The following is a 26,240-nucleotide window of genomic DNA, read 5'->3' as shown; positions in this document are numbered from 1 at the left end:
ACCAACTCAATAGACATGAATTTGAGTAAACTCTGGGAGATGGTGAAGGACAGGGAGGTCTGGTGTGCTGCACTCCGTGCGGTTGCAAAGAGTCAGACAAAACTGAACAACATTCTTTTTCAAATTCTTTTCCCATTTAGGTTATTGAGCAGAGTCCCCTGTGCTACACAGTAGATTCTTGTTGGTTGTCTATTTTAAATATAGCAGTGTATACATGTTAATCCAAAATTCCCAATCTATCCCCGCTCACTCTTTCCCCCTGATAACTGTAAGTTCATTCTCTGTGAGTATGTTTCTGTTTTGTAAATAAGTTCATTTGTATTCTTTTTCTCAGATTCCACTTATCAGCGGTATCATGTATGTCTTTCAGCCTGACTGACTTGGCTTAGTTTGATAATTTCCAGGTTCACCGTGTTGCTGCGAATGGCATTATTTCATTCTGTCTCATGACTGAGTAGCCTTCCCACATCTTCATCTGTTAATCTGCTGGTTGACATTTAGGTGGTGTCCATGTCCTGGCTGTTGTAAATAGCGCTGCGGTGAATATTGGAGTGCATGTATCTTTTCAAGTGACAGTTTTCTCTGGATATATGCCCAGGAATAGGATTGCTGGATCATTTGTTAGCTCTATTTTTAGTTTTTAAGATACTTCATAATGTTCTCCATAATGGTTGTTCCAATTTATATTCCCCAAAGCCGTGTAGGAGGGTTCCCTTGTCTTCACACTCTCTCCAGCATTTATTTTTTGTAGATATTTTATGATGGCTATTCTAACCAGTGTGAGGTAGTTGTACGAAAATCATTGTACTTTTGATTTGCATTTTGGTAATAATTAGCCATGTTGAATATCTTTTCATGTGCCTTTTGGCCGTCTGTACGTCTCTTTAGAGAAACATTTGTGTAGTTCTTCTGCCCGTTTTTTAATTGGGTTGTCTGTTTTCTTGATATTGAGCTGCATGAGCTGTTTGTAAATTTTGGAGATTAATCCATTCTCAGGTGCATCATTTGCAAATATTTTCTCCCATTCTATGGGTTTTTTCATTTTATTTATTATTTCACACCTTCTGATTTTAAAGCCCATAAGGTTTCCACAGTGGTTCTCAGCCCTCACTATTCATATGAGTTTTCTGGGCACCATAAACAACTATCCATGTCAAGGCTCTATCCCAGACCAATTAAATCAGAATGGAACTGGCCTGAGACTTGGGCATATTTAAAACTCCCCAAGACATTCTTAGGCTGAACTAGACCAGTTCCAGTGAGAATCCTGTCTCTATTATAAAATTTAGACCATCTTAATCCCTCTAATGAATCTTTTATTTGTGTTCATTAAAAATTCTACATATTTAGTACTTTATTTTAGAAGCCATATAATGTAAATTCTGGAAAGAACTTCATATCCTTAATTAGTCTGGTTCTGAAACTTGGATCTGAGGACTGGACAGCAGAAAAATAAGGGCAATATAACAGATGTAAGGGGCTTCCCAGGTGGTTCAATGGTAAAGAATCTACCTGCCAATACAAGAGACACAGGAGACATCCGTTTGATCCCTGGGTCAGGAAGATCCTGCAGAGGGGGAAATGGCAACCCACTCCAATATTCTTGCTTGGAAAATCTCATGGACTGAGGAGCCTGGTGGACTGCAGTCCATGGGGTGGCAAAGAGTTCTGACCTGACTAAGCATGCACCCAGCAGATGCAAGCCGATTATCTGTTGGAAGAACTGATTGTTATTCTAAAATTTGTTTCTGTTAAATGCCCATTCTTTTCTGAAAAAATAGTGATCTTTGTTTTGCTAATATCCTCATTTAGAAGCATAAAAATTTGACAACCCTCTAACACATACCAAGTTATTTTTGGAAAATTTACTGACTTATATGGAGAGGGGTTCAGGATTGGGAACACATGTACACCCATGGCAGATTCATGTTGATGTATGGCAAAACCAATACAATATTGTAAAGTAAAAATAATAATAATAAAATATGAAAAAATAAATAAAAATAAAAATTTAAAAATAATAAATAAATAATTTAAAAAGAATTTTAAAAAAATCCAACAATTTCTGGAAGCCACTGATCTTTGCCAACCCCCTCATTTTGCAGATAAGGAAACTGAGGCCCAGAGAGAAGTTCTAGTACCCAAGTTCTATTCTATGTATTGCCTCAATGATTTTAAATTTATTTTTTAAAGTAGAATTTAATTATACCTTTTAATCTATGTGTGGTTCTGATTAATGCAGAGAAAAGAAATATAATTGGAAAAGAAAACGTGAAAGGGTAAAAAAAAACTAACTCAAAGACTCTGGAATTGTGACATAACAGATATGAAAATAAGTCAAAGAGAAATTCTAGAACTGTAAAATACTATATCCCAAATTAAGAATTCAATGACAATGGTAATAGAAAATTAGTCACAGCTGAAGAAATAATCAGACAACTGGGAGATAGACCAGAGAAAATAACCAAATAATACAAGTTAGACTAAAGGATTGGAGAAGGACATGGCAACCCACTCCTGTGTTCTTGCCTAGAGAATGTCAAGGACAGACGATCCTGGTGGGCTACAGTCCACAGGGTCGCTAAGAGTCAGACATGACTGAAGCGACTTAACATGCCCACACACACACTAAAGGACGTAAAATACAGAAGAGACTGAAAGACAGGGCACAGAGTGAGAAGGTCCCAGAAAGAAATAAGATAATAGAGCTGAGGCAAAATTTGAAGAGAATTTTCAACGATTTTTTCCAGAACTATGGAAAGAATAAAGCCATAGCTTCAAGAAGTCAAACAGATTTATAAAAGAGAAAAGAACACGTCTAAACCCAATTCACTGAAAATGAAAAAAGAAAGAAACCTTAATAGTGGTTTTAAAAAGAAGACTATTTTCAAAGTCTTAACAATTAGATTAGCATTGACTTCTCAATAGCAATTATTAAAGCCAGAACGCAATGGATAGATAAATTAAATATGCTGAAAGAAAATAGTAGCCCACTTAGAGTTTAGTATCCAGAAAAAAAAAAAATTCCAAAAACAAAGACAAGAGGAAAACATCTTCAGACAAAGGAAAGTTGCAAAAAAGTCTCTCAGAGTTCTTAACCTTTCCTGTATCATGGCCCCTTTGGCACTCTGGTGAGACCTATGACCACTTTCTCAGAATAAGGTCTTTAAATACATAAAATAAAATATGTAAAATCACAAAGGAAACCAATTTTAGACAAATACAATATATATTTAAAAAGTGATATAGTGATATGTTTATAAATATGCTAACAAGACCTAAAAATAGATCTGAATAAGATCATCTAGATAACAAGTATGTATGGTGATTTCTGAGTTGATTACAGTAATTTCTAAGAAGGACAAGTTTCTAAAAGTTTATGTCCTTGAGTTTAGTCGGAAAGCTAACTGTGCTAAGTTCTATCAGAAAGCAAGGAGGTGGAACAAAGCAATCAGTGGGGAAGCTGACACCTCCTTAAGGCACATGCAAGAAGCAAGAGCCATATTACACAGTGGATGGTACAGATCTTTAATACAGGGAATAATAAACATCAATCATCGCTTACTGCATAAACAGAAAGTGTTGGTTACACAAGTATGTATGTACCATTTCTATTTTTAAAAATATCCTAACAAGTGTCTTCTTTTCTTAATTGAAGTATATTTACAGTGTTTTGTTAACTGCTGTTGTAAAGTGGTTCAGTTATGCACTTTTATACATTCTCTTTTTCTATTCTTTTCCATTATAGTTTATCATAGGATATTGAATATAGTTCTCATGCTATGAAGTAGTTCAGTTCAGTCGCTCAGTCGTGTCCGACTCCTTGCGACCCCATGGACTGCAGCACGCCCAGGCCTCCCTGTCCGTCACCAACTCCCGGAGTTTACCCAAACTCATGTCCACTGAGTCAGAGATGCCATCCAACCACCTCATCCTCTGTCGTCCCCTTCTCCTCCTGCCTTCAATCTTTCCCAGCATCAGGGTCTTTTCCAGTGAATCAGTTATTCACCTCTTATATCTGTATATGCAATCTGGAACACTCTCCTGAATTTCAGATTCATAAATTCACCTGCCTACTTGACATCTATATCTTGACAGCTGTTAGGAATCCCAGTGTGAATATTGTTAAAGAAACCAAACTCCTGATCATTTCCTTATCCCAGATTTGTTCTACCTCAGCCATTCCCTTTTCTGTTAGAGGCAACTCCTTTTTTTCCATTTTATTATGCCAAAATCTTGGATTCACCCTTTATCACTTTCTCTCTTCATCGCACATTGAATTGGTTATCAAATCCCGTGGGCTGTCCTCTCAAAATATATCCAGAATCCAAGCAATTCTTAATCTCTTTAGCTACTACTAACTTGGTCCAGGGCTTCCCGGATGGCGCAGTGGTAAAGAATCTGCCTGCCAATGCAGGAGACATTGATTCCATCCTGGGTTAGGTAGATTCCCCCAGAGAAGGAAATGGCAATCCACTACAGTATTCTTGCCTTGGAAATCCAACAGAGGAGCCTGGCGGGCTATAGTCCATGTGGTTGTCAGGAAGCATTTAACAGAAGGCTTCCTGTGTGCTGTTTTGGATCTGTCAGGAATCCTCTGTTCCTTATTGATTCCTGAATATTCAGAAATTAAGAGGAGAGGCAAGCCTCTCCCAGGGCTGATGAATCCAGCCATTTCCTTCGTTAGTTTTTCAATACGGTGATAAGTACCCTCTTCCTTCTTATGAACCATACGAAGGACCTCAACATGTGGTCACAGAAGAGTTTACTCAGACTAAACAACAACTTGGTCCAAGTCACCATTGTCCCTTTCCTAGATTATTTCAACTGGCTCCCACCCTTTATCTTTCCATCTTTTTTGGTTATAGTATGTTCTCACCATATCTACTAGTATGGGTGAGCTTTTGAAGCTGCAGGTTAAACCTGTTAATATCCTCCAGGGACTTTCATTCTCACTCAGAGTAAAAACCAAAGCCCCTTCATAGCTTATGAAGACCTAGTTGATTTCTCACTTCATTTTTTCTACCCTCTTGTTCTTGTTCAATCTATGCCAGCCACGCCATGCTCCTATTGAAGGATTTGAACTTGCTGTTTCCTCTTCTGGAAAGTTTCTCACCAAATATTTATCCATATCTCTGGTTTCCTAATCTTCTTTAGGTCTTTTCTAGATAAAGGAGAAGGGAGAGGAAACTAATGTAAAAGAGGGGAAGTGAGCAAAACATTGTATACTTCAGTTCAGTTCAGTTCAGTCACTCATTCATGTCTGATTCTTTGCAACTCCATTAACCGTAGTATGCCAGGGCTCCCTGTCAATCACCAACCCCCAGAGTTTACCCAGATTCATGTCCATTGAGTCGGTGATCCCATCCAACCATCTTGTCTCGGTCGTCCCCTTTTCTTCCTGCCTTCAATATTTCCCAGCATCAGGGTCTTCAGCTCTTTGCATCAGGTGGCCAAAGTATTGGAGTTTCAGCTTTAACATCAGTCCTTCCAATGAACACCCAGGACTGATTTCCTTTAGAATGGACTGGTTGGATCTTGCAGTCCAAGGGACTGTCAAGAGTCTTCTCCAACACCACAGTTGAAAAGCATCAATTCTTTGGCACTCAGCTTTCTTTATAGTCCAACTCTCACATCAATACATGACCCCTGGAAAAACCATAGCCTTGACTAGATGGATTTTGTTGGCAAAGTAATGTCTCTGCTTTTTAATATGCTATCTAGGTTGGTCATAACCTTCCTTCCAAAGAGTAAGCATCTTTTAATATCATGTCTGTAGTCACCATCTGCACTGATTTTGGAGCCCCCAAAAAATGAAGTCTGACACTAATGTTTTAACTGTTTCCCCATCTATTTGCCATGAAGTGATGGGACTGGATGCCATGATCTTAGTTTTCTGAATGTTGACCTTTGAGCCAACTTTTCACTCTCCTCTTTCACTTTCATCAAGATGCTCTTAAGTTCTTAATTACATTCTGCCATAAGGGTGGTGTCATCTGCATATCTAAGGTTATTGATATTTCTCCTGGCAATATTGATTCCAGCTTGTGCTTCATCCAGCCCGGCATTTCTCATGATGTACTCTGCCTGTAAGTTAAATAAGCAGGGTGACAATATACAGCCTTGACGTACTCCTTTCCCAATTTGGAACCAGTCTGTTTTTCCATGTCCAGTTCCATGTCCAGGTCAGTGCTTCCTGACTGGCATACAGATTTCTCAAAGGGAGGTCAGGTGGTCTGGTATTCCCATCTCCTTCAGAATTTTCCACAGTTTATTGTGATCCACACAGTCAAAGGCTTTGGCATAGTCAATAAAGCAGAAGTAGATGTTTTTCTGGAACTCTCTTGCTTTTTCCATGATCCAGTAGATGTTGGCAATTTGATCTCTGGTTCCTCTGCCTTTTCTAAAACCAGCTTGAACATCTGGAAGTTCACGGTTCACGTATTGCTGAAGCCTGGCTTGGAGAATTTTGAGCATTACTTTACTAGCGTCTGAGATGAGTGCAGTTGTGCAATAGTTTGAACATTTTTGGCATTGCCTTTCTTTGGGATTAGAATGAAAACTGGCCTTTTCCAGTCCTGTGGCCACTGCTGAGTTTTCCAAATTTGCTGGCATATTGAGTGCAGCACTTTCACAGCATTATCTTTTAGGATCTGAGATAGCTCAACTGGAATTCCATCACCTCCACTAGCTTTGTTCCTAGTGATTCTTCCTAAGGCCCACTTGACTTCACATTCCAGGATGTCTGGCTCTAGGTGAGTGATCACACTATCGTGCTTATCTGGGTCGTGAAGATCTTTTTCGTACAGTTCTTCTGTGTATTCTTGCCACCTCTTCTTAATATCTTCTGCTTCTGTTAGGTCCAGACCATTTCTGTCCTTTATTGAGCCCATCTTTGCATGAAATGTTCCCTTGGTATCTCTAATTTTCTTGAAGAGATCTCTAGTCTTTCCCATTCTGTTGTTCTCCTCTGTTTCTTTGCACTGATCACTGAGGAAGGTTTTCTTATCTCTCCTTACTATTCTTTGGAACTCTGCATTCAAGTGGGTATATCTTTCCTTTTCTCCTTTGCTTTTTGCTTCTCTTCTTTTCTCAGCTATTTGTAAGGCCTCCTCAGACAGCCATTTTGCTATTTTGCATTTCTTTTCCTTGGGGATGTTCTTGCTCCCTGTCTCCTGTACAATGTCATGAACCTCCATCCATAGTTCATCAGGCACTCTGTCTATCCATATCTAGTCCCTTAAATCTATTTCTCACTTCCACTGTATAGTCATAAGGGAATTGATTTAGGTCATACCTGAATGGTCTAGTGGTTTTCCCTGCTTTCTTCAATTTCAGTCTGAATTTGGCAATAAGGAGTTCATAGTCTGAGCCACAGTCAGCTCCTGGTCTTGTTTTTGCTGACTGTATAGAGCTTCTCCATCTTTGGCTGCAAAGAATATAATCAATCTGATTTCAATCTGTTGGCCATCTGGTGATGTCCATGTGTAGAGTCTTCTCTTGTGTTGTTGGAAGAGGGTGTTTGCTATGACCAGTGCATTCTCTTGGCAAAACTCTATTAGCCTTTACCCTGCTTCATTCTGTACTCCAAGGCCAAATTTGCCTGATACTCCAGGTGTTTCTTGACTTCCTACTTTTGCATTCCAGTCTCGTATAATGAAAAGGAAATCTTTTTTGGGTGTTAGTTCTAGAAGGTCTTGTAGGTCTTCATAGAATCGTTCACCTTCAGCTTCTTCAGCATTACTGCTCAGGGCATAGTCTAGGATTACTGTGATATTGAATGGTTTACCTTGGAAACGAACAAAGATCATTCTGTCGTTTTTGAGATTAGATCCAAGTACTGTATTTCTGACTCTTTTGTTGACTATGAAGGCTGCTCCATTTCTTCTAAGGGATTATTGCCCACAGTAGTAGATATAATGGTCATCTGAGTTAAATTCACCCATTCCAGTCCATTTTAGTTCGCTGATTCCTAGAATGTCAACGTTTACTCTTGCCACCTCCTGTTTGACCACTTCCAATTTGCCTTGATTCATGGACCTAACATTCCAGGTTCCTATGCAATATAGCTCTTTACAGCGTCAGACCTTGCTGCTATCACCAGTCATATGCGCAACTGGATATTGTTTTTGCTTTGGCTCCATCCCTTCATTCTTTCTGGAGTTATTTCTCCAGTGATCTCCAGGAGCATAATGGGCACCTACCAACCTGGGGAGTTCCTCTTTCAGTATCCTATCTTTTTGCTTTTTCATACTGTTCATGGGGTTCTCAAGGCAAGAATACTGAAGGGGTTTGCCATTCGCTTCTCCAGTGGACCACATTTTGTCAGAACTCTCCACCATGACCCATCCATCTTGGGTAGCCCTACATAGCATGGCTTAGTTTCACTGAGTTAGGCAAGGCTGTGGTCTGTGTGATTAGATCGGTTAGTTTTCTGTGATTGTGGTTTTAGTCCTTCTGCCCTCTGATGCCCTGTCTCAGCACCTACTGTCTTGCCGGGGTTTCTCTTACCTTGGACATAGGGTATCTCTTCACGGCTGCTACAGCAAAGAGCAGCTGCTGTTCCTCACCTTGGACGTGAGGTATCTCCTCACTGCCACCTCTACAGACCTTGGATGTAAGGTGTCTCCTCTATGCTACTTGGGGCCCCAGCGCTGAGTAGCCTCCGCTCACTGCTCCAGCGCCGTGCAAAACATTGTATAAATGTTTATTTAATCAGTAAAATCAGGCAACTATATCATTTTATAAGAGATATACCATTGCTGTGAGATATATCATTGTCTAGGTAAAAAATCCAGATAAACAAAAGGCATCTAGAGGAATAAAAATGAAAGTAGAATGAAATCTAAGTGAGTGAATAAAAATAAAATGCAAAGACTTTACCTCCAAGTCCCCGAGAGGTCCACTTGGCACAGCCTCAGGAGTTGCCTTGTTATCCTGCTATTAAATTAGAGAACCCCACATAGGTAGCTATTTCCATTGTTTCTATTATGTTCCTTCTGGGTTAACCTTTTACTGGATTGGAACAATGACAATCAAACAGAAAAAGATAAGCCAGAAAGTAGTGATTCAAAACGTTAGGCTAAGAATTGAAATGTTAAAAAAGACTCAGGAGGATTTAAAATATTTTTTCAAAGAACCATTTAACAAGGAAGAAAGCCCTTTTCTAAATGTAAAAGTAGTGGCAGTAGAAATACTCACTAGTTCACAGAATTGTGTTGGCTTGTAAGGAAGTTTTTCCAGAATGAAATCCAAGTGCTTATCCTCTTCCTACTCATATATCCTAACACAGAATATTTTGGAAATGTAGCAGGCCAGAAGAATACCACTTTTATCCAAATATTTATCTTAGTAGACTATCCTTAACCAAAATTATTCAAATGTTCCTTAAAATTGCTTAAAACTGGACAGCCTCTCAGGGTCTTATTTGATTGACTCTGTTAGTTTATTTTTGTAAGGAAAGTACCAATGGAGGATGAAACTTTACCTCATCAAAGCTAGAAATGCCAGTTTGAGTGCAGATTTTTTAATTCTGTAGCAAAATTCCTGTAATAGAATTTGTCATTGCGAATAGCTATTTGGGCAGGGTCTTTTATTTGCACAGATATAACACAAGGACTCACCCATTTCTCTTAGAGAACATTGACCCATAGTTAGTACTATGAAGTAGATATATGATTGTACCTTTACAGATTAAGACTTTTTTTGGGTTTTTTGTTTGTTTGTTTGTTTGTTTTTATCTAGACATCCCCTATCTACAGAAGGGTATTGTATTGTTCTTATGAGGGGTGTGTGTATATGTTTAAGAAAGAAATTAGAAGCTGAGACTGGTTGATGGCAGGAGAGATGAAGTAGCAAGTCTGACATGTCTCCACCTCAGGCTGGTGGTTGGATCATTAAACAGAATGGATGGGCTTAGCCAGCAGCCACTGTCTGCTAATCTAATCCCCCACCCCCAAAGTGACATACCTCCAACTGTAACAACTGCCAAATATTTCACTTGTTCTGTCCCATGACTTGGGAGCCAGACCAAATCCTATTAAGGGGCTTCCCTGATGGCTCAGATGGTATAGGATCTGCCTGTAATGCAAGAGAGGCAGGTTCGATACCTGGATTGGGAAGATCCCCTAGAGAAGGGAATGGCTACCCATTCCAGTATACTTGCCTGGAGAATTCCACGGATAGAGAGCTGGACCAGATCCTATAAATAAAAAGGTAGGGCATTCCCCTAAAGAAAAATCTGTCTCCTCTGTCAAATCACTAAAGAGAGAAAATAGGGAAGGTTTTAGCCTGGAAGAAGAAATGGACTATGAGCTGATAAGCCTGAATTGGAAACTTCTGATAAAAGGCATTTTTCTGAGAGGGGGGTAGGCTTAGTTTGAAACCTAGTTGCTGGACAAATGTCAAGTAAAGAAAACTTGTGTAAGGGCATTTCCAACAGATCTAGAAAGAATGATATCTGTATCTAGGTCTAAGCTTTTTTCCCTTCATTGTAGTTCTCTTCTCAGGTAACAACCAGCATATTTAATTATTCCTTGGAAATTCCCAAGAAATACTTTGAAAGTGTAGAGTCCATTCTTCCATTAAAAAATAAATGAATTTCTCAAGGTTCACCAGATGGGAAATAAGAATACAGGATTGGGAAAAGGATTCCTTCTGGGGGCTGGAGAGCCCATGGAACTCTGAGGCCTGCTTAATTATGTGAAGGGAGCCAAATTTAGAGTCCTGAAGGCCTTCAGCCTACATATATTAGAAGAGGGGCAGTGCCCAGGAATAAGTCTTATCTCTGACACAGAATACCACCCCAGGGCCGTGGTCACTGGACAGATTCAGTCACTAGCCTCAGTGATCAAATGCAAAGTCTGAAGTCACTTTGTGCCAGCTTTAGAGAACTAGTTTAAGTGTGTAACTGAAATTCTGTAAGTCATAACAACATTGCTAAAAGATTGATGAAACAGTATTTCTCTGGTTCTGCCCTCACTGGTGTTTTAGGGTTGCCAGCCTATCCTACTTCTGCCTCTGCAAACTCCCTTACAGAACATCACACACTCCTGAGCCTAAACTAAGTTCTGCAATCTGAGTTCTGTCCTCCCTCTGCTCCCATACAAGTTAGTGCAGTCAGCGTCTCTTCTTGAGTGGCGGCGGCCCCAAGGTTCAACTCCCAGGCTTCTGTCTCCAGTCCACACGTAAGCTGGACTCTTCCATGTGTCAAAGGCCTCCTGAAGGCAGGAAGTTTCCCTTCATCCCCACTTGCACACGCTCTGCTACACAGCATTGCCTTCTGCTCTCTCAGTCTTACTGAGATTTGTTTTGTTTAGTTTTCTTTATCCTTTAAACTGCCTCTGTATTGAAATAGTCTCTTTCCAGAAACAATGCATGACTGCTAAGAGCTGATCCAGAGGACATGCTAAGAGGCAGACACTACACTGGACTTAGAGTTACCTCTGCCCTCTGATTTCACCCTATTTGTCTTGGCTTGAATCTGTAAACACAACTCTCTCTTCCAGTTGGATGAGCCTTTCTTATTTGGCTTCCCTGGGGATTAGCCTGATAGGCCCAGACTCGAAGCAATGTGAGCTTCTGATGGTGCTGGGAGTGAGAGACTTTGGGCTGGGAGCAAGTACATAAAACAGCCACGACCCTTTGATTATATGTCTCACTGTCTAATTGTTTGTTTTATTGAATATTTCATTAGCTTCTTCTAGACCCTTTTTGATGGTTATCTTAAAAATCATTAAAAGATAATGATTTGGGGGAAAGTTTTTCAAAAATGCAATCACTGTCCTTCTCCCTCCCAAGTTACCTCCTTCTGACTCAAAATCATTTGTATTTTTAGGCAAACCAGGCTGGAAACCCTGCCACAGGAAATACGAAAGCTTTTTCTTGATTCAACTTCTTTCTTTCATTTGGACTATTCACTGAAGGAAGGTGGTAGATGGCATATATATATACTTTTTAACCCCCTGAATTCAGTCTTCTGAAAGAGTTAAACCTTCAGGTTATGTGGCAGATTTTTCAGGCCTTGAAGCCAGTGGACATCAAATAAGCTAAGAAAGCATGAGAAGCAAAAAGGCCTGAGGAACACGGATAGACTTTTAATATTTTACTGGCCATTGAAAAGAAATTGTGCACTGTACTATTTAGAAATTCAGCCACTATTACATTTTGTAAATGTATATGCCTACATTTATAGATATACAAATAATTTATGCCTGGAGAATCCCAGGGACGGGGGAGCCTGGTAGGCTGCCGTCTCTGGGGTCGCACAGAGTCAGACATGACTGAAGCGACTTCGCAGCAGCAGCATGCTTGTTTTATTGCCAGGGGTACTCACTAGGTCCTGGGAAATCCAGAAAACAGACTGTAATAGTAATTTCAAAAGCTTTTGCTAGACCTTGGAACAGAATTATCTGATGGTGGTAGTTCTTGTAGGGTTTTGCCAATGACACCAGAAGTTCCCAGAAGCAAAGGGCTTCATTCCCTGTTAATTTCCTGCAAAGCTACGTGGTTTTGGTTCTAATTAGAAAAGTAACTCATGATCAGAGTAAAACACTTTGAAAACACATAAAAGCATGAATAAAACAAAAATATCTTACAATTCTAAAATCTGCTGATAAGTACTCTTAGTATTTTGGTGTATTCTATTCTATTATTTCCAATACTTTTTTTTTTTTAATTTTAAAATCTTTAATTCTTACATGCATTCCCAAACATGAACCCCTCTCCCACCTCCCTCCCCATAGCATCTCTCTGGGTCATCCCCATGCACCAGCCCCAAGCATGCTGTATCCTGAGTCATAGACTGGTAATTCGATTCTTACATGATAGTATACATGTTAGAATCCAATACTCTTTTATTGATTGATACAACTTTTTTTTTTCACATTTTAACATCTTTGAACCAGTTGCATCTTATAATTGGTGATTTGTTAAAATAATTACTGGAAGTGTTTTTCTCTTTCTTAAATATAGGTATTGAAATGATGATTCATCTTAAAATCAGTAACCACAAATTAGGTAATTTCAGACATGAAATACTGAATATATATGCATGCATTTGTGAAGGTCTAGTTATATTTAGGAGAATTTATCATGGCTTTCTCCTATTACTGTTTTGTATTCAAAGGAAACACTAGTACACACTAGTGTTTGATTACACACTAGTGTTTGATTACACACTAGTGTCTGATTACACACTAGTGTCTGATTACATACTAGTAATCAAAACTAAATTAATCAAAATTTTCATTCCATTCTCTCAAAGGACATTGATATGTAACCCGAGTTTACTTCTTAAAATTCTTCTTTCCCAACTCCATGTTTCCAGATCTTTTTTTCAACCCTTCCCTATTCTCCCTTTTTCCCCAGTCTTCTTCATTTCTCCTTTCTTTAACCTCCATCATTTTTCCTTATTATTATTACTTTTTATTGTTTTTTCTTATTATTATTAACTTCCATAATTTTTCCTTTTAATTATTACTCTTAAGAGTAAAACTAGCCATGTCTGATGCAGTTCCTTTCTGCACTACAAAAACCCAGAAACTCAGCACTCAAAGAGGATTTTCATTAGAGGCTAATAAGTGAGAGAGATGGGATGGGCAAATATCAAAATTTCTGTAGCAAGTGAGGGGAAAAGGGAACCATGTTAATTATTATTATTTCTGACAAAACAATTACGCAGATGCAGAGACATACATAATAATACTCTTCTAGGTATCAAAAATATTTAATGTTTTGATGGAGCTTTTTGATTTGAAGTAGTAAAAACAATACAAAACAAAAGAAACAGAAACTCTAGTTTGTACATAAGGGGTTACATTTCCTTTCCTACAATTCTTGCTCTTACACTTGGCTTGTCATGAGAAAATATAAGTTAATAGCCATGTATTTTTTTCTTAATATGTAATTTTTCTTTTATATTAAAAAAATACTTGAAAGTATGTTATAACCTTGCTTTTGGCTTATCTGACCACCTGAACAGAACCTACCCACTGTTCCCTTGTTGCCTTTGATATATCCCACGCCATAGACACAGGTCTTGGAGGAGTTAACTTTCATCAGACCTGGCTTGTACCTCTTATCTTTTACTGAATATTTGCTCAGAGTATTCTCTGTTGACACATAATGAGAGAAGTTTAAAATGCCCACAAAGGCTACTACAGTCTTCCATTCACTTCTATTCTATGCCTAATATCAGTGCCTTCCAAGGGGTAGGTCTTGGTGAACACAAGAGTACCTTGGAGGAGAAAGAGGACATAGAAAGGGGAAATCAGGAGAAAGTAAACAGTCAAACCTGGTACTTGATCCTCTGTAGTCTAGTCACCCCTCGACCTAGATTACAGAGAGTTCACTATAAAATGTGGCTGGGTACACCAGGACCCTATTCTTTAAAAACTGGAGGACCTTATAAACTGTTTATACACAAGCCTGAATTTCAGATTCATCAGAAAGCTGGGGAATCTTCCCCCATGTCTGCTGCTAAATTATAGTAATCATAGAGCAAAGTCTCCAGACACATTTCTCCCCATTTACATTCTTTACCTCTCTCTTCTTCAGATATTTTATTTACAAAAGAAACAAGGGTGAGAATAAGAGAGGGGCTTAAAGAAGATAAATATCAGACAAATCAGAGCTGAGACTTAATCCAAGCAAAAAGGGAATTTGCTGTATGGCTCAGGAAACTCAAACAGGGGCTCTGTATCCACCTAGATGGGTGGAATGGGGAGGGAGCTGGGAGGGAGCTTCAAAAGGGAAGGGATATATGTATACCTATGGCTGATTCATGTTGAGGTTTGACAGAAAACAGCAAAATTCTGTAAAGCAATTATGCTTCAATAACAAATAAATTAGAAAAAATAAGGGAGTCAGCAGAGTGTAGCATAATTGCTTGTACACAACAGCACATTCACAAATAATAAACTTTAAACATTCTTTAATGTCAAGCAACATTATCCCCAGGTCTCTTTATCCTGCTGAGCGCCAAGAGGTTGGCATCAAGCCCCAGGTGACACCACCTCTAGGGCTAAAAACAGAAAGACAAGACAAAGGAGAAAGAAAATACAAGTCAGTGTTTGTGCTAGATACAGTTCACTAGCAAAGCCAACAATATTCTTTAATTTGGGCTGGGAAACAGCTTTTCTTATAATATTATTGTAAATATCTGTAATAGCTACCAAAATTTAATGGGATTTCATTATACATGGAGTTGCATATAATAAAAGAAAATAGGGGATTGTCCATTCAAAGAGACAGTGTAAATCTTCCCTTTGTCACTGATGTCTGGGAAAGCACTCAAATAAGAACTGTGAAGAACTGGCAGGAAGATTCATTGAGAAAAGCACATTTGTCAACTGCTGGCTGATGTGGACAAACAGACAGGGTGAAATGAACCTTGGATGAGTTAAGACAAAGTCTTCTCATTAAGGCTCAACTGACCTACAGATTTCAGTCCGTTCCGCATGAGACAAAAGGACAAAGAGTCAGAGTTCTTTGCAAGATGCAACAGACCCAAGCATAGTGTTAGGTAAACTGTAAAAGGCCTGAATAAAACAATGAAATAATAAAACAAAGTTAAATAAAAAAGAAGGAAATAAAACTGTCCATAATCTCCACCCCACCGTTATAAACACTACAAACTTTGAACGAATGGATCCATACATTTACCCATCTACAACTTAACTATGGTGTTTTGAGTCCTATTTTTGTAGTCAGCCTCTCATTTATGACTGGCCACCTCACTTGAAGACTTGCCTCTCTCTCAGCTGGTCACCCCAAGTATGTCCCGTTTTTAATGTCTCTGCCGTTAAGGCCATTGTCTTTATATTCCCATCCCTTCCTCAGCTGCTCTTATTCATGTGTTCCACAAATATTTATTGAGTACACATTGCTGGTGTAAGTCAGACACTCTTCCCTCCGAAGAGCCAGACCACTACCCCATGTTAATGAACTTAACAACTGAAGCTGAAGACACAGTAGGTTCCTGCAGAAGAGCTGCCTGCTCCCCAGCACCCAGACCCTGCCTGTGCACCGACAAAAGATGCTCATACAAATGCTGCTACCTTCTTCCAGTCTGATCAGATCTCTTGTTGTTTTTCAGTTGCCCAGTCGTGTCCAATTCTTTGCAGCCACATAGACTGCAGCATGCCAGACCTCTCTGACCCTCACCATCTCCCAAAGTTTGCCCAAGTTCGTGTCCATTGTATCGGTGATGCCATCTAGCCATCTCATCCTCTGATGCCCTCTTTTCCTTTTGCCCTCAATCTTTCCCAGCATCAGGGACTTTTCCAATGAGTCAGCTGTTTGCATCAGGTTACCAAAATACTGGAGCTTCAGCTTCAGTGTCAGTCCTTCCAATGAGTATTCAGGGTTGAGTTCCCTCAAGATTGACTGGTTTGATCTCCATGCTGTCCAAGGGATTTTCAGGAGTCTTCTCCAGCAACACAGTTAGAAAGCATCAATTCTGTGCTGCTCTGCCTTCTTTACAGTCCAGCTCTTACAACTGTAAATGACCACTGGGAGGACCATAGCCTTGACCACACAGACCTTTGCCAGGAGAGTAACATCTCCGCTTTTCAACACACTGTCTAGGTTTGTCATAGCTTTCCTACCAAGAAACAATCTTCTGATTTCATGGCTGCAGTCACCATCCGCAGTGATTTTAGAGACCAAGAAGAGGAAATCTGTCACTGCTTCCACCTTTTCCCCTTCTAATTTGCTATAAAATAATTAGGCCAGATGCCATCATCTTAGTTTTTTTGATATTTAGTTTTAAGCCAGCTCTTTCACTCTCCTCCTTCACCCTCATCAAGAGGTTCTTTAGTTCCTCTTCACTTTCTGCCGTTAGAGTAGTGTCATCTGCATATCTGAGGTTGTTGATGTTTCTCCCACCTATCTTGATTCTGGCTTGTAATTCATCCCACCCAGCATTTCTCACGACGTTCTCAGTGTATAGGTTAAACAAGCAGGGTGACAGCAGACAGTCCTGTTGAACTTCTTTCTCAATCTGGAATCAATCAGTTGTTCCATACAGGGTTCTAACTCTTCTTTCTTGACTCACATACAGGTTTCTGAGTAGAGAGGTAAGATGTCTCCTTGTCATGGAGAAGGGGCTTGCATAACTCAATGAAGCAATAAGCTATGCCGTGTAGGGCCACCCGAGACAGACAGGTCACGTTTCTGACAAAACGTGATCCACCGGAGGAGGGAATGGCAAACCGTCCCGGTATACTTGCTGTGAGAACCTCATGAACTGTATAAAAGGACAAAAAGATCTGACCTCTAGCACCCCTGTAACCAAACTCCATCCTTAACTGCTCAGTCAGGTTCACCTTGCCCCTCAGATTCTCTGTGTACATTTTAACAGCTGCACCTGGAACAGTGTCACACTGGAGTGTGTTAAAATACCCTGGTTGAATACTGTCATGTAGCAGCCTCAGCATGTACAGTTATGAGGTGAAACTTTAGACCAGAATCTCTCAGAGAGATTTCATAAAAGGTGTCTTATTGCGCATCAACTCAGAAAAAGCCAAAGGCGTTTAATGCCATTTTAGCTTCTGAATTTGGTGAGATACAGCTAGGGTGAAAAGAGATCGAGAAAAAGAAGACTAAAAGCAAAGGAGAAAAGAAAAGATATAAGCATCTGAATGCAGAGTTCCAAAGAATAACAAAAAGAGATAAGAAAGCTGTCTTCAGCGATAAATGCAAAGAAATAGAAGAAAAGAACAGAATGGGAAAGACTAGAGATCTCTTCAAGAAAATTAGAGATACCAGTGGAAGATTTCATGCAAAGATGGGCTCGATAAAGGACAGAAATTGTATGGACTTAACAGAGGCAGATGATATTAAGAAGAGGTGGCAAGAATACACAGAAGAACTGTACAAAAAAGATCTTCACAACCCAGATAATCATGATGGTGTGATCACTAATCTAGAGCCAGACATCCTGGAATGTGAAGTCAACTGGGCCTTGGAAAGCATCACTACGAACAAAGCTATTGGAGGTGATGGAATTCCAGTTGAGCTATTTCAAATCCTGAAAGATGATGCTGTGAAAGTGCTGCACTCAATATGCCAGCAAATTTGGAAAACTCAGCAGTGGCCACAGGACTGGAAAGGTCAGTTTTCATTCCAATTCCAAAGAGAGGCAATGCCAAAAAATGCTCAAACTACCACACAATTGCACTCATCTCACATGCTAGTAGAGTAATGCTCAAAATTCTCCAAGCCAGGCTTCAGCAAAACGTGAACCGTGAACTTCCAGATGTTCAAGCTGGTTTTAGAAAAGGCAGAGGAACCAGAGATCAAATTGCCAACATCCGCTGGATCACGGAAAAAGCAAGAGAGTTCCAGAAAAACATCTATTTCTGCTTTATTGACTATGCCAACGCCTTTGACTGTGTGGATCACAATAAACTGTGGAAAATTCTTCAAGAGATGGGAATACAAGACCACCTGACCTTCCTCTTAAGAAATCTGTATGCAGGTCAGGAAGCAGCAGTTAGAACTGGACATGGAACAACACACTGGTTCCAAATAGGAAAAGGGGTATGTCAGGGCTGTATATTGTCACCCTGCTTATTTAACTGATATGCAGAGTACATTATGAGAAATGCTGGACTGGCAGAAACACAAGCTGGTATCAAGATTGCCGGGAGAAATATCAATAACCTCAGATATGCAGATGACACCACCCTTATGGCAGAAAGTGAAGAGGAACTAAAAGCCTCTTGATGAAAATGAAAGAGGAGAGTGAAAAAGTTGGCCTAAAGCTCAACATTCAGAAAACTAAGATCATGGCATCTGGTCCCATCACTTCATGGCAAATAGATGGGGAAACAGTGGAAACAGTGTCAGACTTTATTTTTGGGGGCTCCAAAATCACTGCAGATGGTGATTGCAGCCATGAAATTAATACACTTACTCCTTGGAAGAAAAGTTATGACCAACCTAGATAGTATATTCAAAAGCAGAGACATTACTTTGCCGACTAAGGTCCGTCTAGTCAAGGCTATGGTTTTCCCAGTGGATGTATGGATGTGAGAGTTGGACTGTGAAGAAGGCTGAGCACCGAAGAATTGATGCTTTTGAACTGTGGTGTTGGAGAAGACTCTTTAGGGTCCCTTGGACTGCAAGGACATCCAACCAGTCCCTTCTGAAGAAGATGAGCCCTGAGATTTCTTTGGAAGGAATAATGCTAAAGCTGAAACTCCAGTACTTTGGCCACCTCATGCGAAGTGTTGACTCATTGGAAAAGACTTTGATGCTGGGAGGGATTGGGGGCAGGAGGAGAAGGGGAGGATGAGATGGCTGGATGGCATCACTGACTCGATGGATGTGAGTCTGAGTGAACTCCAGGAGGTGGTGATGAACAGGGAGGCCTGGTATGCTGCGATTCATGGGGTCACAAAGAGTCAGACACGACTGAGCGACTGAACTGAACTGAGCTGAAGTGAATGAGTCAGAAGTGTTTACTTTTTTGAGAATCTGGTTATCAGTGGGGACTTTATATACCTGGAAGTATGTGTGGTTCACTTGCCTAATTTTGATTTAGAAAAAAAAAGAAGAGCTTGTGTGGGCAGCAAGCCTGACCCTGGGAGTCTGAACATGGGAGACAACATAGAATGGTAGTGAGAGAGCATCAGAGATCAAGCCAGCAGTCTGACGTTGGTCAAGTGATGGAACTTGACTAAGCCTCAAGGTCCTCAGTTATAAAGCAAAGAGATAATAATATTAATAGTGGTCACAGTGAGTGCTAAGTACCAGACTTTAACACACAGCTGGTATTCAAACAATGTTCAGTTCAATTCAGTTGCTCAGTCGTGTCCCGACTCTTTGCAACCCCATGAATTGCAGCACGCCAGGCCTCCCTGCCCATCACCAACTCCCAGAGTTCACTCAAATTCACATCCATCGAGCCAGTGATGCCATCCAGCCATCTCATCCTGGGTCGTCCCCTTCTCCTCCTGCCCCTAGTCCCTCCCAGCATCAGAGTCTTTTCCAATGAGTCAACTCTTTGCATGAGGTGGCCAAAGTACTGGAGTTTCAGCTTTAGCATCATTCCTTCCAAAGAAATCCCAGGACTGATCTCCTTTAGAATGGACTGGTTGGATCTCCTTGCAGTCCAAGGGACTCTTCAAGAGTCTTCTCCAACACTACAGTTCAAAAGTATCAATTCATTGGTGCTCAGCCGTCTTCACAGTCCAGGTGATATTAATATTGATGTTAATTAATGGAAATGACAGCCTAAAGCAAAGGCTAGATAATCCCTTATCTGAGATGCTTTGTGCCTCTGAGAGTAGGGTTAGAAAACTTCACATCCCTTTCAATTCTGTGGCTCTCTGATTCCCTATGCCATCCTTAGTGTAGGAGCAATCACATAACCAAATTAGTGATGCGTCATGGAGCCTTGGGGAGTCAGGCCGTGGACTAGATCCTTTACACACTATTTCTCATTCAAGCGCAAACTCTCTGACGTATAAATGATTGTCTTCATTTTGCAGATGAGAAAACTAAAGTTCAGGAGAGCAAATACAGTGCTAGAGGCTATACTCCTGGGAAGTGGAAAGAGGTTTAATCTTAACCTGAGTCTTTCAAACCTCAAAGCCTGTGCTGTTTCCAATATGCAGCACTTCTGTATGGAAACAAGAAATGAGTCATTCATCCTCAGATGGTTTTCCAGGGGAGGAATGTCTTTCCTCTCAATGGTCTGCTCTCATTTTTTGAGTTCCTTTAGTGACCAGTTGGAGAAGGCAATGGCACCCCACTCCAGTACTCTTCCCTGGAAAATCCCATGGGCAGAGGAGCCTGGTAGGCTGCAGTCCATGGGGTCGCTAAGAATTGGACGCGACTGAGCAACTTCACTTTCACTTTTCACTTTTATACGTTGGAGAAGGAAATGGCAACCCACTCCAGTGTTCTTGCCCGGAGAATCCCAGGGACGGGGGAGCCTGGTGGGCTGCCGTCTCTGGGGTCATGCAGAGTCGGACACAACTGAAGCGACTTAGCAGCAGCAGCAGTGACCAGTAGTAATACAAAAGTAGCACCTATCTTTAAATTGATTGACTGGGGTGGGGCTGCCAGCTATGGCTGAAGATCACATCTGTCTGGACACTCATCTAATGCACTTAGCAGTCTCAGGGAGTCCTATGACAGATACTCTGATGGCGAAAAAAGTCAATAACCATTTTAATACAGTGGGTTTGACTCGGACCAATAACTTTAAAAAACACCTCCTGTAAAACTGCGGGAATGAAGATCTTCACTGTTTTCACCTTTGAATAGGAAAAAAGTAACACTTGAACTCATATTTAATGCTAACTCTATCTATGTAGCCACTGCTTCCTAGGCCTTAGAAGCTGTTAGGGAGATGGTGAAGATCCCAGGGTAACAATGACAATGGAAAATATCTTGACCAAGGCTTGACCAATTATAATTGCTAAGAACTAGATCATCCTCCCTTCCTTTAGCGTGATCCCAAATGTCTCCATGGACCCCCTTGAGAGCCTGTTACCGTTGGGTACTTGTCAACACCAGGTATGTGCAGTCTGCCTGCCAGCCTGACTGGTAAGCCACTGGTTCTGCCAGTAATGGTCACAGCCCTGGCTCCTATTGCCATACAACAGCAACTCTCTGAGGCTAGGGCTCCCAGACTGGGGTTTACGTGTCTCTATATTGGTCTCTCCAAAGTGCCGTTACCTGTTTTCTCTTAATCCACTCTTGAGGCAAATGGATCAGTTTACTTACCACTGAGTTAGATTACACTTGAGTAGCACAGCCCAGGTCACAACCAAAACTCAACTGCCCAGCTGACCGTAAGAGAGAGAGAGTTCCTGATTCAGAGTAGATGTCTGATCCAGAGTGTTCCTTCTGGAGCATGATTCTTGATGCATGTCTGTCTGTCCTCTGGTGAGATGACTGGAGTTCTGAGAAGCCAAGAACTGATCACTCATTTCTCATGGAAGAATGATGAAAAATCAGTGTACATCTTTATATAAATCTAACTGCTCCTTACTAGTAAAATGATGGACTAAGGTATTAAAAATCTGATGTAGAAACTACCCAGTGGTCAATGTTTCCTTTGGAACAGAATCATCAGCAAAATAAGAAAAAGGCAACTTTCCTCATGCTCCTTGCCAAAATGGCGTTTGTATTTCCTGTCTGGGGATTCTTGGATTCAAATAGTGGCCAACATACTTTTTGAGAGTTTGTATAGACATATGCTGACCTGACACCAGTCTCATCCTGGGCTTCATTTGGTTAGGAAAGGGGACCCAGACTCAAATGCATTCTGAGGCTCTGTGAGTAATATAGATGAATGCATTGTTTAAGACATAATGAGGAGGGTGGTATCTATGGTAACCTGGAGTCAGCAGTTAGATATGTCCTTTTTAAAAGAAATCTGCAGCTGCCATCCAGCTTTAGCCAATTACTGCCATCTAAAAATACAGGCCCAGCCTTGTCAGGTCATCAAATTAAAATAGAAATATGTAAATATGGATGATAGAGGAAATCTTTTAAATTTTAAATGTTGATAAGTAATATACTTAAGTATTTTGTAAACCAGTACTTCCTGGACCAAATAAAATACATCTGGGAGGCAGACATGGCTTATACAGTTTGGGACTCAGTACTAGTCAGTGTTTCCCAAGGTATGGTCCAAGGAACACCTGCATCAATGTCATTTTTTTTTTAATGAAGATTTAAAGGCCTACCCCAAACTGCTGAATCAGAATCTCCAGAATTAAGATGTAGCCATCATCATTTTAAGTAAGCATTCTTGGTAATAAATAAATAAATAAAAGATAGGGGAGATTGGCCCAACATTGAGGCATTGGATTTTCTGAGATTAGGAGATCTGAGAGATGGACATGTTCCCCTATCACAAATAACAGAAGGACCCTACCTCTGTGTTAGCTGCTGCTGCTCATCATCATTTGATCATTTGGCTACATAATAGACATTTATAGATATTCATTGAGCTCCTATTATGTGCCAGATTCTGTTCTAGGCACTGGGGATGCAGCACTGAATGAAAGACATCAAGACCTCTGCTCTCATGCAGCCTAATTCTAGTGGGGAGAGACACGTAAAGAAGGTAATAAGTAAAATCTAGGAAGTGAGATGATAATAAGTGCTAATGAGAAAAATTAAGAAGGAGGATAGGAATTCTGTGTGGAGAGGGTATTGAAAGATGGAATTTGCCATTTTAGACAGGATTTTCAGAGAAGGCCTCATTGCCTTGAGCTGAGACCTTTAGGAGAGAAGGGGAGATCCACGTGGACATCTGAGGGAAGGCATTCCAGTCAGAGGGAATAGCAAGTGGAATGGCCCTCAGGCCTTCGCAATGGGTGAGATCCAGGAACAACATGGAGGACAGATTGGCCGAGAACACTGAGCAAGAAGGTAAGCGATGAAGCAAGAGGGAAGGGGCTACACCGTATAGGGCCTTGTGGGCCAGGTAAGGACTTCAGCCCTTTCACTCTCACAGAGATGCTGGAGGGTTTTGAGCAGAGAACAACAGGATCGCTCTGGTTTCTGAGAAGGGCATGAGGAAAGACTGTTTCAAAAGGTATAATAATCCAGGTGGTCTGGACCATGAGGATAGTGGTGGAGATGGTGAAAAGTGGTTGAATTCTGGATGTGTTTTGAATGTAGAGCTAACAGCCCTTGCCAGTGAGTCAGATGTATGATGTGAGACAAAGACAAATCCAGAATGACATCAAGGTTTGGGACCCAAGCAATTGTAAGAATGGAGTTGATATTTACTAGAATAGGACAGATTGCAAGAAGAAAAGGGTTTGTAGGGGAGAGTATCTGAAGCTCAGTTTAGGAGATATTAACCTAGACATGCCTGGTGGATATCTAAGTGGTATTTGAAGTAGGCAGTTAGGAGTTCAGGTAAGCCTGTATCAGTCAGAATTCTCCAGACAAACAGAGCCGTGTGTGTGTGTGTGTGTGTGTGTGTGTGTGTGTGTGTGTGTGTGTGTGTGTGTTGGGAGAGAAATGTATCTTAAGGAATTGGCTCACATGATTGTGAGGGGCTTGATGAATTCAAAATCTGATGAGTAGGCCAGCAGTCTGGAGACTCAAGGAGTCTGCTGGCAGAATTCCTTTTTGTTCAGGGAAGGTCAGCCTTTGTTTTCTTAAGACTTTCAGCTGATTGATTGAGTCCCACCCACATTGTAAAGGGAAATCTGCTTTACTCAGATTCACCAATTTAAATGTTGATCTTGTCCAAAATATACCTTCACATAAATCATCCAGTATAATGTTTGACTAAATGTCTGGGCATTCTGGCCCAGCCAAGCTGACACATAAAATTAACCATCACATCATCACCACCATAATAATCATAGTTAAAATTTACTGGGTCTGATGCAGGTGCTCCCCAGTACACCACAAGGTAGTTTTACTATTCCCATTTTATAGATGACAAAACTGAGGCTCTCAGAGATTAAGCAATTTGTCCAGGGTCATATGGCCAGGATCCAATTCCATATCCAGTTTCAGGGACTGTGATCTTCACTACACCACCCTTGCCTCCCAAACCACAAGCTCCTTATTTCCCCAACATTCTATTCTCAGTATTTATGTCTTGTTACATTCTGTTCCTTGTGCCTGAAAAACACTCCCTCCGTCAACTGAATAAGTTTTACCCCTTCAGGAACCCTCCTACACTGTTGGTGGGAATGCAAACTAGTACAGCCACTATGAAGAACAGTGTGGAGATTCCTTTAAAAATTGCAAATAGAACTACCTTATGACCCAGCAATCCCACTGCTGGGCATACACACCGAGGAAACCAGAATTGAAAGAGACACATGTACCCCAATGTTCATCACAGCACTGTTTATAATAGCCAGGACATGGAAACAACCTAGATGTCCATCAGCAGATGAATGGATAAGAAAGCTGTGGTACATATACACAATGGAGTATTACTCAGCCGTTAAAAGAATTCATTTGAATCAGTTCTGATGAGATGGATGAAACTGGAGCTGACTATACCGAGCAAAGTAAGCCAGAAAGAAAAACACCAATACAGTATACTAACACATATATATGGAATTTAGAAAGATGGCAATGACGACCCTGTATGCAAGACAGGAAAAAAGACACAGATGTGTATAACGGACTTTTGGGCTCAGAGGGAGAGGGAGAGGGTGGGATGATTTGGGAGAATGGCATTCTAACATGTATACTATCATGTAAGAATTAAATTGCCAGTCTATGTCTGATGCAGGATACAGCATGCTTGGGGCTGGTGCATGGGGATGACCCAGAGAGATGTTATGGGGAGGGAGGTGGGAGGGGGGTTCATGTTTGGGAACACATGTAAGAATTAAAGATTTTAAAATTAAAAAAATAAAAAACTTAAAAAAAAAAAAGTTTTACCCCTTCAGCAAAATTCAGTTTAAGGGTCACCTTCTCTAGGAAGCCTTCTTGGTTCCTTTCATACCTGGATTTTAGCTCTTCCTATATGCTCTCAAAAGGAATTATCAAACTAAAATTGTGGATTTGCTGACCTTTCTTCTACTTTAGATTGTAAACTTCTTGATGAAGGGTAATACACCTTTATTCATCATTGTATTAATACCTGCAGATCCTCGAAACCTAACCTGGTCCATAAGTGCTGCATAAATGTTCGTTTCATGAGTGAATGATCAAACATTGTGGAGAGGAAGGGAAGACAGCAGGGGACCAAAGAAGGATTAAGAGACTTAAGGGGAAGCAGGAGAGGACAGAATTATAAGACATGGGAAGAGAGGTCTGGTGAATGATGCTAAGTGATGCAGAGAAATTGCTAAGACTGAAAACTAAAAGAGGCTATTGGATTCACTGGGGAAAACTCAAAGAATGCCATGGAATGTAAGTGGCTTAGTGGTTTGGAAAAAAGTTTGTTATCTAGAAATTTTAATGGTGTTAGCTGTACCAGCTGAGTCAGCATCTCAAAGAACTTGCAGTCTGATCTGGGACTTATAGAAAGTAGACTCTGAATAGGTATGTGTTAGGTAGCTGACGGTGGGGGCTAGGGGCTGGGGGAGCTTGATAAAATGGCAAGCAAAGAAGGATTGCATCTTTAAAGTAAGTAAGGAGGATATTGATGACATTGGAGAGTAACGGGGTAGCCCAGGTATGGAAGGAAACAATACAACCTGAACCAGAACACTGCACACCTGCCTCCCATTTCCCGGCAGGGTTCTTTGCCTCCCTGACAGCTCACTGCCCATTAGCAAATAGGC

At 40.6% G+C, this 26,240-nt stretch overlaps 1 long non-coding RNA gene across 1 annotated transcript in view; it reads left to right on the top strand.

The window, feature by feature from the left end:
- Positions 1–26,240, top strand: part of LOC132658624 (uncharacterized) — a 405,911-nt gene that overhangs the window by 332,135 nt on the left and 47,536 nt on the right. The gene's annotated exons all lie outside the window — the stretch shown is intronic.

The sequence above is a fragment of the Ovis aries genome, chromosome 25 (genome assembly GCF_016772045.2).
Source record: "Ovis aries strain OAR_USU_Benz2616 breed Rambouillet chromosome 25, ARS-UI_Ramb_v3.0, whole genome shotgun sequence".
Taxonomy (NCBI): Eukaryota; Metazoa; Chordata; class Mammalia; order Artiodactyla; family Bovidae; genus Ovis; species Ovis aries.
The sequence above is the reverse complement of the archived record's forward strand: the minus strand, read 5'-3'. Positions and strand labels throughout refer to the sequence as shown.